Consider the following 14,751-nt stretch of genomic DNA (forward strand, 5'->3'; position numbering starts at 1 on the left):
TGGGCCAAGGCCAGGCTCCAATCCCTGGTGCAACCCCAGCTCAGTGCTTGCGCCTGTAGGCAGCGGGCGTTTCGGGGAAGGGGCTCGATCCCTCCGTGCCCCCCGGTTTCGTGCAGGGAATTACTGGGGCCTGTTCTTTCGTGCATTGTTTTGGGGAAGTGGGGAGGAAATCTCCAACTTTGTCTCTAATGCGCCGTCACCCTGGGCTGCGCGCGGCCCATCGCTTCCCGAAGAGCTAAGCAGCAGCCCCACGGCTGTGACATTTGCGATGCATTAAGTTTAAACATTTTCAATAAAGAAAAACAATCCATTCAGACTTGCTTTATGATTCATAGTAATTGCAAATAGAAGCAGTTAATATAATTGTCCAGCTGAGACCAGCAGGCTGGGAACATGTAGCAGTGAGATGTACAATCAGGGAAGGTTGGGAGGGAATTTAAGTGCAGGTTAAGCAAATGCATTACTTTAATAACACACAGAGACAGCCCTTGTAGTTATAAAGAGGATAAAATAAATATTGTACCAGAAATCTACAGAATGGGAGGTTTTATCACCAAGAACTGCCCGCTTGCTATTTACTTTCAATTTAGATTTTACAAAAGCTGCACTTGCCATGTTTTTTATGTATGGAAGAGAATGACTTGAATTGACAAATGACCTTATTTCTCCATAAGTTTCGAAAGGGAGCCTCAGTTTCTTAAGGAAAAATGATCACCTCTCAGCGGTCGTCCTGGAGAGAGAAAGATGCTTTTTTTTTTATATATAAAGGTGGAATATAATTCAAAGAGGAGACGGTGCTGCTGCTCCCCTCGCTGCTGGAGGTGGGCCAACCTCCTTGGCTCCTCCAAATCACGGAGGAAGGAACCTGCTTGTCTGCAGTGGTTTTCTCCCTGCATTGAAGCCCATCCTTCCTCAGACGTGACCACGGGGGCAGCTACGCCCCGATGTTGTGTTATACCTCGTTAGCATCCCCTTTAAATAATTAACTGCTTCGGTTTGGGACATGTGAAGGAGGCAGGCAGAGAAGATGCTACTGAAAGACACCACCACCACCATCATCATCACCACCACCACCACCACCATCATCACCATCACCATCATCATCATCACCACCACCATCACCACCATCATCTTCACCACCACCGTTATCACCATCATCACCACCACCATCACCACCACCACCACCATCACCACCAACATCAGCAGCACCACCTCTCCAGCGTAACCAAACTCTGGCTCTCCAGAGAAGAGCTGCACTTCTTTATTTATTAAAATATATTTCTGAGGGCAACATATTAAATCAAAGTATCTTGTTCGCAGCCTCCTGACTTAACGACACACAAACAGCTAAACACAACAGAACATTGGCTCGTTACAACCGTTTATAAAATATTAAGGGTCTTAAAAATTAATTATTCACAGGCACCTTCCGCTTGTTTATGGGGGGGAAAACTCGAGATGCGAAGGACAGAATGGGCTACCCGCGATTCAGGAAGAGAAATATTTTAGTTGGAAGCTCCCTCTGGGTATCCTCGAGTGGGAAAATGGGTTAAAACCGCCCGTTTTTAGGCCCGCAGCCCCTGAACGCCGGCACCTCGCAGAGGTTTCCTACCCCGTTAACTGTCCCCCGTCCATCCTGTCCTCCCGGTCTACGCCAGGAGCAGCGGGGACCCTCTGGACTCGGATGGAAGCAAAAACGAACAACCACCGCCCCAAAAAACCGACCCCCATCGCAGCCGATGAGCCGCTGGCGCAGGGCGTGCGGGATTCCCGCGGTGCCGCGCGGCCGCGGATGCAGCCGGCAGGACCGCATCCAGAGGGCTTCGCATCCCGGGAAGGAGACGGGGAAGGCGATTTGAAAGGCGCGGGATTTGGCGTGGGAAGCTCGTGGGATTGCAGCGGCTTCACCGCCAGCCCGCAGCCTTCGCCCCGGCCGTCATCCAGGCGGCAGACGAGGATGCTTAACTCGAGGGGAAAATAGCGTGTGCTGAACCGCTCTGCAGGTCGGAGGCGTTGGAGACCACGCGCGTGCGTGTCCAGCCCGGGAGCAACGCAAGCCTGGAGGCACTGCGGGGAGGAGGAGGAGGAGGAGGAGGAGGAGGAGGAGGAGGAGGAGGAGGTCCCCGTGGTGAAGCCGGCCCCAGGACCACGTGCGCGCCAGCTCCAGCTTCTCCCCACCCGTTTATTTTTGATGGTGGGACGGTTGCTATAAATGCAGCCGGCGGCAGCTCCGATGAGCAGAGAAGCGGTTCCCGGGGCGCTACGGAGAGGAGGCGGCCGGGAGCCCAGCGTCCCCTCCGGCTGCGGCCGCCGTTTCCCGGCCCGCGGCCCCTCCATCTCCCCCTTGCCGCGCAGCCCGACGCGAAAACCGCGGCGGCGACGCAAACCGGGCCTTTTCCCTGTTAACGGGGAGGCGTCACCACCGGCAAAGCCGGTACGGGGAAAATAGAGAAGGAAGCAGCATCGTGCATCCGAATTTCCCGGCTGGGGGGTGGGAGATGCTCCCGCCGGAGAGCAAAGGTGGAGGCGGCGGCGGGGGGCCGGGGCGAAGCTGCACCCACCGAGAGCGTTTGCAGCCTCTCCGCCGCTTTCCGCGATGAACCGGGGCCGGCGCGCTATTAGCAGGCTGCTCCGATGATTAACAAGCGCTCCTAATAGCTGCTTTTAAACCTGCTCTAAAAACCACCCCCCCGCCGGAGCCGAGCCGGGAGGGAGCGGGCAGAAACGGGTGCAATCTCCAAGGAAACCAGAAACAAAATGGGCTTTGGCACATCGCAGCACCAGGCGGGTAATCAAAGCTTACAACCGGCTTTAATTTAAGGTTAATTATTGTTTACTCTCCGGGGGCCGCTCCGGCGGAAAGCGGCAGCCGCTCTGACCTTGAGCGGCGCGCGGCAGGGCCCCCGCGGCCCCCTCGGAGACCGCGGGAAAAGCTCGCCCGCCTCTCCCGGGGGAGCACAGCGGAGCCCGGAGAGGCAGGAATCGGTGGGAGAGGGAAGGGGAAATAAAACGGAGGCGGAGGCGTCCGAAGCGGAGGCGAATCCCCCAACTGGTCGCGCGCCGACGAAGCTTCGTTCGCGCGCCGGCCCCCGCTGCGGAGGCTGTTAATTAATATTGGCCTCCCATCGATCCTCCCGCGCTCAGCGGCATCGCGCCGGCGTTTTCTCGCGGCCGCGGCCCCAGCTTTGCCGATGGGAACGGCGAGCGCCGCGTGCGCCCGCGCCGAGCCGAGACGCCGTCCGGGCCGCGTGGACACGGAGACTTGGACGCGCTCCCAGCGCCGCTGCCTCTCCCCTCCCCACCTAAACCCGCGCGTCGGCCAGCGCTGAAGGGTTTTGGGCTGGGCACGGAGGGGAACGAGGCTGCCGGAACCTTTTTGCAATCATTTTGCCTCCGCAAAGCCCCCGAGCGCTTGAAAGCACATAGAAATAGAGGGAACGAACAGCGGAAACCGTCTAAGCAGATTGGGAATGCCGATCCCGGCAAACGTATGCGGCTTCACGCTTCAAATCACCTTGAGCGTTTGCAGCGCACCAGGATCGCCTTTCGCTCGTAATTAAATACGCCCGTCTCCGAGCGGAGCGCGGGAGCTCCGGGGACCCGGCGCGTCCCCAATCCCGCTGCCTGGCTCTGCGGCGCCGGCAGGGCGCCGCCAAACGCCCCTTCCAGGCCGGACTCGGAGAAGCCTTGCAAACCTTCGCACGCTGCTTTTGTAGCGCCGAGGGGATCCCAGGCCGGAGACGAGCGAGGGGATGTTGGAGGCGCCGGGGCGCTTTGCAGAGGGACCAGGCTGGCCGCCACCAGCGCGGCCTCGGCTCCTCCGCCGGCGAGGAAGGTGTCGGAGCCGGCAGGGGGGAAACGGCCGTCGCCGCGGGGAAGGGACGAGTGCCGGTGGCCCGAGCCGCGGGGCAAAATCTGCCAAGTGCTTTAGTCGCAACCAGCCTCGCCTCCAGACGGACGGATGGACAGACGGACACCGCGGTTCCCGAGCCGGCCCGGCTGCCGTGCCGTATTGCCTTCGTCTTCAGGCGCGCTCAGGCATACGCGGTCGCGTCACCGAACGGTCTCGGGGCGGCTGCCCGGGAGCGGGAACGCGCCGGGGACCTCTCTCCTGCCACCCGCCCTCGGCTGGAGCGCGGCTCCGTGCCAGATGCCAGCGACCTCGTCCAGATGTTTCGTCCCGGCGACACCTGCGCCGAAGCCTTCTGGAGTAACCGATCTCGTGCCGTGTCCCGCACCGGGGGCTGCGGCCGCTCCGGGATGCCGCTCGAAACCCTCCTCCCGGACCGCTCGGGAGCTCGGCCTCCCGCTCTCGCCTCATCCCTGTGCTTTCCCAAGCCGGGAGGAGACCCAAATCTGCCCGTTCTGCCACCAAACCCCCAGGGGTGATGCAGGGTTTTTACAACATCTCAAAATCCTACACGGCTTCCGAAGGGCAATCCCTGCGGCTCAGTCCACCCGGTCTGGACCCCACCGGGTCCTCTCCTCCGCGCCGCGGCCGAGACTGGCTCCGACCTCAGCCTCTCTCCCCGGAGCTCTCGCTTCTCGGAGATAAGCGAGCGTGAAGGTTTTTAAAGCTCCTGGAATTAAGGAACATGAGGGGGTTTCAATAGGTTTCAGAATAAATTGTCCATGAAAGTGTTGGGGAAAACCTATCTAGGGAAAAAAGAGCGCCGGAGACGATGATATATCTGTGGCCGGGAAGAGGCGGCGAGATCGGGAAGCGACTGCCTGATTGTTCCATAAGCACCTCTTAAAAGCAAACACAATAGACATGAGCAGTTTTTAAAATGACAGACAATACAATGGGAGATAATATATTTAAAACCCATATCAGTTGTTAACAGACCATAAAAACGCCGGCACATTAATCTATGCTGTCTGTCATAGACTCATGAAGCAGCTGTGTTATTTTATAGTTTCGTTCCTGCGGGCTTCTCTGACACTTCCACAAATACATCTCAATTTATTTGGATAAGAACAAACAGAAATATTGAATTCTTCTTCCTCTGCTTCTGCACTTTTTTTTATTTTTTTCCCCAGCCCCTACAAATAGCAGAAGGCATCTGGTACCGCTTGGAGAGGGCGTTTTTGCTGGCCGGGATGGTCGTTTTAGGAGAAAGCCACCAGGCGGATGCACGTCTCGCCCCTCGCTTTGGGCTCTCCGAGCTCCTTTGGTGCCTTTGGGCTCCTACAGCGCGACAGGATCCCGTCGCTGCCGCGGGTGAAAGGCCGCAACCTGCCGCGTGTAAAACCCCCCGGCGCCGCGGAGCCGCTCTCCCTCTAACACCATCGCTTCCTTTTCTACGGTGCAAATCCCTTATCGCACCTTGTTAAAACGGTCTTTTATAGACTTGTTCCTGGAAGCTTGACAAGGCTGAAGATTTGGCTCCCTTGTGCACCCCGGACTGCACCTTTTCCTGCACGTTTCCCAGCAAACCCTTTTTGGGGGGGTTTGCACCCATCGCCTCCCCTTTCCCCCCGCGGGAGCCGTTGCACGGGGCAGCTCTCCCCGGCCCACGTCGCTCTGGGATTCGCAGCCGGACGGTTCTTGAATGCCAACATGGGATGCAACTTCTGCGCTTAATAAATGTCTTTTTGCGCTTTGTCTTCGGGGCGCTGCCCCCATCTCCGCCTCCCCCCGCGAGGTGGGACCAGCACGTCACTAAATCACGCCCTAACCCCCATCGCCTTTGCTGCCTATTTGCTTTTATTTCCAAAGAAGAGGAGGACAAATTAAGTGATAGTTTGTCCGCCAGGAAGATAAAGCACGGATGAGGTACGGGGAGCTTCGCCCTCCCCGCCGGGCCTGCCCAGGTCACTGCTGCGACACCAAAGGACGGTAACTGCTGGAGGTGCTGCGATACGCCCCCAAATTTGCAGTGCCGTGGGCCTTTAGGGAGGAGGAGGAGGAGGAGGAGACGGCAGGAGAGGGGCCGAAGCCCGCTGCACGCCCCAGGGAAGCCGGGCGAGCGTGACGTTCCTCGCAGACCCGTTCCTCGATCCGAACCTTCGCTCGGTGCCCTGGGTCGCGGCTCGTGCTCTTCCCGAGCGGGGCGGTCAGGAAGGAAGCCTGGAAAGCCGCGGACCGAGGACGGTGGTGACAGCGCGGCTGAGTCACCTTCCGATGGGAATTCCCAGCCCCTCTCCATCACGGGACTGGGATGTCCGTGCAGGTCCAGCCCTGGCACCCTGGGAAGGACCAGGAAGGAGCTGGAAACATCTCAGCGTCCTTCAACAGCAAAGTCCTCGTGACAGGCATCAGCTGAGGCCAATAAATGCTCCAGACAGATGGTCACCAGCGACCTGGTGGCCCCAAAGCCATGAAGTCCCTGGAGGACACCGCTGTACACCCACTTCGCTGCCGTTTAGCAAAGGACCGAGCCCAGCCAAACGGCACCTCAGCCCATTTCTGCAAAATCCTGAAGCCTTTTGCCCCCCTCGCTGGGCTCTGGAGGCTGCTGGAGTTGCAGGAGGAGCTCGGGGGCGAGGAAGGGGCTTCCTTCCCACTGGACGCGGCTGGGAAAGCGGCAGCTACTGCAGCACCCGCAGGGACGAGACTTTCCCTGTCGCCGGGACCTCGGAGGCACCGACCAGCCGAGCCTGCGGCATTTGCGCAGGGTTTGGGCAGGACGCTTAGTTTTGGGGCAACGGAGCAGGGCAGACGTTCAAATGCAAGGTGGGCGCTCCGTGTGCGCTCAGCTCTCCATCACCGACCCGGGACAGAGAAAACCATTGGCAAAGCAGCTTGGCTGCACAGAGAGGAGGGGGAAAAAAAAACCCTAATTTTTCCAGTATTATCTTTCTTTGCAGCCACTTATCCGAAGCGGAGCCGGATGCTGACCCTCCCCGAGGGCCTTGCCCAGCAGAAGGGGCACCCACCTTTCGCGCTATTGCCATCTAACCGGCCCAGGCAGCACAATTACGTCCCTCCCATCATAAAAGCATAAAAACGAACATCTGTCATCCACGCGTAACCTCTGGCTTTGTCAGCTGAAATACTGCCGCCGTCCCCGGGATGCTTTATGCCCAAATCCCGCTCCGTCCCCGCGAGCCCCGGAGCTTGGGGCTGTCAGTCAAGTGCAATTTCCCTCTGCGGAGCGGCGAGAAGGAGAAGCTGCGAGTGCTCCGGCACTGTCAGGATATCATTAACCTTTGCCGGGGATTTAAATGGGCTGTTCCTGCCAGCTCAAAGCTGCGCCGGCATTTGCTTCCATCCAGCCTCCCTGCTCGCAGCCTCCTGGAAGCCTACAGATCCGGGCAGTGCCTTGCATCAACCACCTCATCCCAACCCAGCACATGCATATATAAGAATATATATAAATATACATATATATATAAACACCCCTGTCCTTGCCATTTCCATGGAAGATGTCCCAGCAGGATCAATGCACCACCAAGGAAATCAGACCCTGCACCTCCCTGCTGCACCAGATCAAACCCAGCCTTGCCTCCCCTTGGCCTCTATAAATTATACTCTTAACGCCACCCAGGTGCCCCTTTTTCCCCTGGATTTTATCTTAATCTGTGCTCATTCCCGCAGGCTCCAGGGTGCAAGCCTGGCTGTGGAAGCACCAGATTTCCAAGCCGTGATTTGCCGTGCGTCGCTGGCAGGAGCATCCGTGCGGAGGGAGCGGGGCTGCGCATCGCGTCCTCCTCCGCCGGCGGCCCGTCGGGTTGTCCGCGGTTTTCTCCCCTTTTGCTCTCGGAGCTTTTTCTCCGCGTTTCCTGACTTGGAAACACAGAGGGGGCTTGGATGATGTGGCAGAGCCAAGGCCGGGGGATTGATGGTGGATGAGAGATGGACTGCAGCCTGGAAGTCACTCTGCCCGGCTCCCAGAGAGAGCTGGCCCTTCCCTATATATACATTAAAAAAAGGAAAATAAAGAAATAGATAACAAGTAGGAAAGAAGAACGTGGCTGAGACCCGGGGTGCCACGAAGGGAGCCGGCGCGGCGGGATGCGGCTCTCCCGGGCAGCCGCGGCAGCTCTCCGAGCGCCCACCACGCACGCAGAGGCTCGGGGCTTGTTTTTAAGTAAGGAAGCGCGATTTTCTTCCACTTTTTTTGTTTTTATCCCCTAGCAGAGGATTTGCTTCCCTCGTTGGCTGCCGAGCAGTTAAACCACAGGCCTGCGAGCGCATGAAAGCGCCGTGTCCGCCGAGGTGGCGAGCGCCCCGGCGAAGGGAGCGTGCCGGCGCGGCCGGAGGTTCTGCGGCCGCTTCCCGCTGCGAGCCGGGGGAACGAGCGCGGCGGAGCCCGGGAGGTGGGAAAGGGCAGCGCGGGGCGGTTCAGCAATATCAGCTACTTCGGTGATTTTGCAATGTTTCCTGCCTTCGAGGCAGCTTTGCATGGTAATTTGTTTTCAACGCGGACATAGGAAGGGGGGAGCTCTGCTCTGCCGGCGTCGGAAGGGAAGTTTCAATCATTCCACACTGGTTTTCTCCATCAAAACAAACTGTGCAATTCAGGAAATACGGTGAAACCAGCTCTGTCCAGCGGAAAAATCTCGGTTCGAACAAATCAGACGCTTTTGCAATGAAAACCCAGCCACGAGCGCATCCGTTCGCCGGTGCCGTCCTGCCCCTTCTCCCCGGCGGCCCCGGCTCGGCCCGGCGGGGACACGAGCCCCGGCGCTGGGCTCCGAGCAAGCGATGCCAGAGACGGACCCGGAGCCGCGGTCCTGGAAAAGGCCGGCACCGTCCTCCCAGATCGTTAGCGGAAAACCATTACCGTGCAGAGCTTAACGAAGCGAGGACGCCTCCCGCACCCGGAGCAGCAATATCCAAGCACAGGCTTCAGCCGGGCGAAGGAGAAGCACGATTAATCCCATCAGGAGCTGCCATCCCGCTCCGGCGGAGAGCCGGAGCCAGGCGGGCAGGTAGGGACGCGGGCGGCCCGCGGGGCGCTGGACCCGCTGGCACCCTTGTCCCCCCGCGCCGGGACACCCGGCAGTGCCGCCCCGGAGGACGCCGCTCCACCTAGCTGGATCTTGGCTCCCGGCTGGGAATTAAAAGGTTATTTGAGACTTTGCCAACTGCTCTTGATCGGCTGATGAAAGACGATGATAAATCTTAAGAGACCAAAATTAATAGAGAGGAAATTGATTTTGTAACGTGTGGACTTGGTTTATCAGGCTGCTGCCGGCCGGCCGGGATGGGGAAGGAGCGGTGGCGGCGCCCGGGCCGGGGGGAGCAGCTCCGAGCAGCTCCACTGGCCGGATTCGCGGAGGCGTTTGCAGGCGGTGCCGCGTCCCGCGCCAATCCTCCGGCGCCCGCGTTGACGTGGATACGGGTGGAAGAACCTTGTCTGCTGGATGTGCCGTGTCCCCCTCCGGGGGCCCGGCAGGGGCTTGGTGGAGAGCGGCGATGGGTACGCGCAGGTGTCACCCTCCGTAGCCCACCCGGTGCCATGATCCTCCACCTCCTTCTGCTCTGCGGGATCATTCCTGCACCGGAGGGACAGGGATGAAAACCCCACGTCCCTCCTCACAGCCGTTTCACCCCAACGTGCCCATGGTTCCCACCAAGGCTTTCCACCGGTGTTCGGAGAAGGGCTGGACGCCAACCCTTGTCTCCGAACCCGCGGCCTGGAGGGCTCCGAAGCCGTCGCTGCCGCCGTCCACGGGCCAGCCCCGTCCTTCGCCCTGCGGGGACGGCAATAGCTCCCCGGGACGCCGCGGAGGGACCGTTCCCGGGTGGGAAGCGCTCGGCTGCTGCAGCGACAGCTTTGCAACGAGCGGAGTTAGCAGCCAACCGAACAGGCGCTTGCATCTGTTTATTAATTATAATGACTCGGTCTAATTCATTAAGAACTGGGATTTATTTATCAGACGGAGGCGGAGTGCCGTGCAGCATGAGGGTTCGATTTTGGTCTGCGAGACGGCTGAGGAGCCCGGGAATTAGGAATGACTCTGTGCATCGGGCAGGAAAGAGATGTACGCACCAAGCTAACGACATGAGAGAGCAGCAAAATTGAGATGCACGGCGCAGGCCCGCTCCGCTCCGGAGCAGCAAACGGACGGACGTATGATTATGGCAATATAATTTGAGCAAAGTCTTCTCCTCGGATCCTGAGCGTTTGCTGTCGTTAATTGAGATCCCGAAGTTCAGCGCCTTTCATTGCAGCGGCGCTCCGGCGCGGCGCGCTCCCAGCTAACGATCGGAGCAAGATGGAGAGGGCATTTATGGGAGCTGCGGCGCGGAGGCGGCAGAGCATCGCCCAACGCGCTCCCGCTCCCGTGCCGTGGTGTAAATCCGGAGCGGCTCGCCCGCAGCAAGCCGGAAAAGGTGGAAAAAGCTCGCCAGGGCAACTCCGGTGCTGCGGATGGGACTTTTCCAGGCTGCGTGAGTGGGCGGGGAAGGAGCTCCTGGAAGGCTGCAGGACCTTTGCTGTCTTCTCCAACATCTGCCCCTTGCAGCTAAGGAACCGTCCCTCGCCGGCTCCCAAGCAACGGCTTGCCTCCGCCGCTCTCCATCCCGAACCTCCCGACGGGAGCGGTTATCCTAACAACCTCCACCCTGCTGGAGAAGTTGTTACCGCAAGCCCGGAAGCAAGCGTTAAAAAAAGTAATAAGTGAGTTCGGTAATGGCCTGGACTGGAACGGCGGGAGCCGAAGCGAGCATCCCGATCCGGCCCCGCGATGCCGCGCGATGCCGGCCGGCCTGGGCCCCCCCGACCCTCCGCCGCGCTCCCGCTGGGCTCGGAGACGCGCAGGCTTCGCTTTTCATTTGAAATAAAAATAACCCTCGTCAGAAGGTTTCTTCCTTCTTGTTTTCCTTCCCCTGCGGTCGGATACGGAGACGGCAGGCGAGCGGTGGCCGAGCCGGCGTCCCCCGGCAAGGCTGGGAGCCGGCGGGTTGCTCCGGAGTTTTTCTAGGTTTAGCGAGGCGGAAAACGGACAAGGAGAACACAAAAGCAAAGGCCGTCGCTCAGGCTGACGTTATCTCGAATTAATCCTGCCAAAACGTGGCTGCGAGGAGATAAAATCCCATCCAACAAGGAGGAAGTCGGAACCAGAAGGTGCTTTTTCCCGTGGCCGGCCGCGGACGGAGGAGGCAGAGCCCTCGCGGGGGCACAGCGCTGGGGCACATTCCCAGCTTGGGAAGCATGCCAAAAATCGCGGTTTCCACCACGGGAAAAGGTTTCCACCTTTTTATTTTAAGCTGGATCCTTTGGAAGACGGTGCCCATGGTGCTCCCATCCCAACATTGGTCGCGGAGGAAGCCGGGAGGGTGCGGAAGCGCAGGGAGCACGCTTAGACCGGGACCCGGAGAGCTCCGGGAGAGACCGGCTGGAGCAGCCGCTCCGTGTGCGCTTCTTTTATGCCGGAGCAAACGCCCACACGGGCGCACGGGAAGGGTGAAGTCCCGACTGGGGCTAGGACGAAAGCAAGCCCGAAACGCAACGTTTGTTATTAGTTAACACCAGGGAAGCAGGCTATTGCCAAAAAAGAAAATCCAGATCTAATTTCCTTCTTTCTTAGCCCAATTTTCCCCGGAGGAACGCCGTTCCCTTTGTGAGAGCCGCACCGCAGCCCCCCAAAACCGGGCCTCGATCGGCGCCGACCCTCTGCAGCGCCAGAGAAGCGGCGGCTGCGGCTCCGGGCAGGGAGCTGGGTGCCGGGAAGTCGGAGCCGCAGCGGCCGGGCAGCACCTGGCACTTTATCCCGGCGGAGCCGCTAACCAGAGAGCGGCGCTGCCAGCACCGCGGGCGAGCGTGGGAATTTCCTCCGGATCTGACGCTCCGAAGGTTTGCAGCCGGCACCGTCTCCCTCGTTATGTCCCTGCGTTGAACAGCAGAGCTCAGGCAATATAATTAATCGCTGCACCCGGGCAGCGCGGCCAAGGCACGTTCGCAGCCGCTCCGGCGCATCCCTGGGAAAACCAGCCGAGGTGCTGGGAAAGCAGCCAGGCGGCAGCCCGAGGCTGCGACGGGGCTCCGCACGCGCCCGATCCATCGCCAGGTCCGCGCCGAAACCCCCTTCGCGTGCCGAGGGCGAACGCAGGGCGTTTCGCGGTCCGACCCTGCGTCGCCGGCGCCGCTCCCGGCGGGGTCCTACACAAATAAATGAGTGGATAATTCCTGGCGTTAGGACCCCGCCGGTTCGGTTCGGCAGACGCCGCTGCGGTCCCCGATGGCACCTCGCGTTCAGCCTTCGGGGACGGTTTTCTGTTTTATACGCTGAATTTCTGACCCTCCCGCAGGCTCGTGCCGGAGGACTCCGCTCCCAGTTTGGTCCCAAAGGATGCGCACACGCATGTATTTCAGACTATAAATCGCCATCGTTTTCCACGTCCTTCCGGAGGACTTTTCCATAAAGAGGCGCCAGATCCGTCCCTACACCAGGCCGTGCGGGGCCGGGGCACCGCGGGAGCAGCACCCCATCGCTGCCTTGCACTGCCCGCTCCCGGGAACGGGAGCTTCCGGGAGCCCCGCGGGGCGCCGAGCTGAAGCCGGTGCCTGTTCCCGTGTGGGAACAGCGGGTCCCAGCTCGCGGGAGAGAGGCAGGATAAACCGCAGGCAGCGGGCGCAGTGCTGAGGGCGACGGGTCCTGGGCGGCACAGGCGCTCCTCCGCCTTCATCCCGGTATGGAGCGGGATTCCCCCTCTCTGCTAATCTAATTGTGTTAATCCAACTGCTTCCATCCTCATTTCATTCGGACAAAAGGCCTCTGCTGCCTGCCCTGGCCAGGGAGGAGCAATTAAAATCATCATCATCATCATCATCATCATCATCATTGAGGTAATGCAGGAGGCTCCTGCGGAGCGCCGGGGAGGTGGGACGGAGGCGGCCGGCGCTGAGCAGGGCTGAGCTGGCCGTGGCACCGGATCGAACCCGAGGGAAGCAAGAAGCGCGGGATGAAAAGCCGATGTCGGAAGCTGGAGATGAAAGAACAAGAGAGGGAATAACGGATGGATGGCGAGCGAAGGTGCGTGGAGACGCAGCGGGTGCAGCCATCGCCGCCTGCATCCCAAGCAATGGGACCTTGCTTGGCCTTCAAGAGATGCTTAGGGCTGGACGACGGCTCCGGGCGCCGGGATGGGTGACCAGCACGGCCAGGTCCACCAGTTTGGGACGTCGCCCTGGAAGAGCGCACGCCACATCGCCCGGCGCTCAGCCCCAAGGGGTTAAAAACACCCCGGTTGGCTCGTCGAGGAGAGAAGAGAGGAGGCAGAGCACGGCTGACCCTCCTGGAGGACCGGGGAGAAGGTCCAGCACGGGCCGTGTTGTCTCGGGGCCGGTTCCCCGAGTCCGGAGCTCGCGTACGGCGCGGGTTACGCTCGCCGAGCGCCCGTCCGCAGCCTCCCGCGCGGCCCTTCCTCGTTCAGCCCCTTCCGCACTCGCCACCCGAGCTCCTCTCCCCCACCAAAACCCGCCTGGGTTCAGGCGCCGCGGAGCAGCAGGAGAACCCAGCTCCGCCGGCAGGAAAACCGCCCGGCTGCCGCCGATGCCGCCGGCCCGCGGGGAAAGGCAGCCGGAGGGAGGCCCCGATGCAGCCGCCCGGGTTTCCCGGGAGCCGGGCTGGAGCACAGGCGGCCCTTTTCCGGCCTGGAAGCTAACAAGCTTCATCGAGATTTTATGGCTTGCGCTCTGCGGATCCGAAACGGGGACCGCAAGCCAGATCTCTCTGTCCTTTCCCTCCCTGCGACGCCAATGACTTTGGTGCAATAAGCAGCCGAATCCAGCCCATAATTCTTCCCCGGCAAGACAGGACCGAGCCCGTAATGTTCCTGATGGAGCAAAGTACCGATGACACAGCTGAAAAGCATCGGAGGAGCCGAGAGCAGGGCCAGCTTCCCTAGGCTCCATGTGGCACCGCTCCATGTCAGCCCGCTTCAGCTGCGGGATGAAGTGCGACAATATATAATGCACCGGAATACACAAACGTCCGCGTTATCCGAGGCGGGGAGCATGCTGCTGCGCAGGACTCCAGCGCTTCCCTCCCGCCGGCGCGCTCCGCGTTTGCATCCTCCCCCGGCCCGCGGCGTTTCCGAAACGTTTTGCTAAGTTAATTTGTACCTGCAGCCGCTCGTGAATTTTGCAGATTATTGGATCTGGAAGTGAGCCGACACCAAGAGTGACTATTGCTCACGCCGGGATTTCGCTGCACCACCCCCACCAGCTCCCAGCTCCACGGGACGGAGAGCCCCGCTTCCCGCCACGGCTCTCCGGCGGATCAACACTCCGCAGTGATGACGGCGGGTCGGAAGAGAAGTTTGCAGCAGAGTCGGATTCGGCACCGACCCCAAGAAGTTTTGGGGCAAACCAAGCCCAAACCTTCAAAGCGATGATTTTCTTGAGTGGTGCCTTTGGATATCGGTGCCCATGTTCTCCATTGGGATTTTGGAGCAACCGAGGAAGACGGCAGAGAAGCCCTTCCCAGGATAGGAAGCAAGTGGCACTGGTGGAAGGGGCTCCTGGGGGCTCGTGTCCCAGCATCCACGAAGCTCCTGCCTCCAGGAAGTCTCCGCTTCCCTTCGGAGGAGCCACGAAACGCATGGGGGCCAGATCGCGCGGTCGTAGCGCGGCTTGGCAGACATCCCGCGGGATCCCGGATCAAGCCGCAAAAAATCCGCCCGGATTTTGGGCACCTCATCCCCGCGGGATCCACGTGCGCCTGAAACCCACGGCTGCCCCCGGCCACAGCGCCTCCTCGCAGTCATTCCCGGCTTCACCGTGAGCCGTGGGATATTCGGTGTTTTCCTTGGAGCAAATGCAAGCAGATGAAGGAGGGGGAATCTGGCCCAGG

Source organism: Apteryx mantelli, chromosome 30, assembly GCF_036417845.1.
Source record: "Apteryx mantelli isolate bAptMan1 chromosome 30, bAptMan1.hap1, whole genome shotgun sequence".
Classification (NCBI taxonomy): Eukaryota; Metazoa; Chordata; class Aves; order Apterygiformes; family Apterygidae; genus Apteryx; species Apteryx mantelli.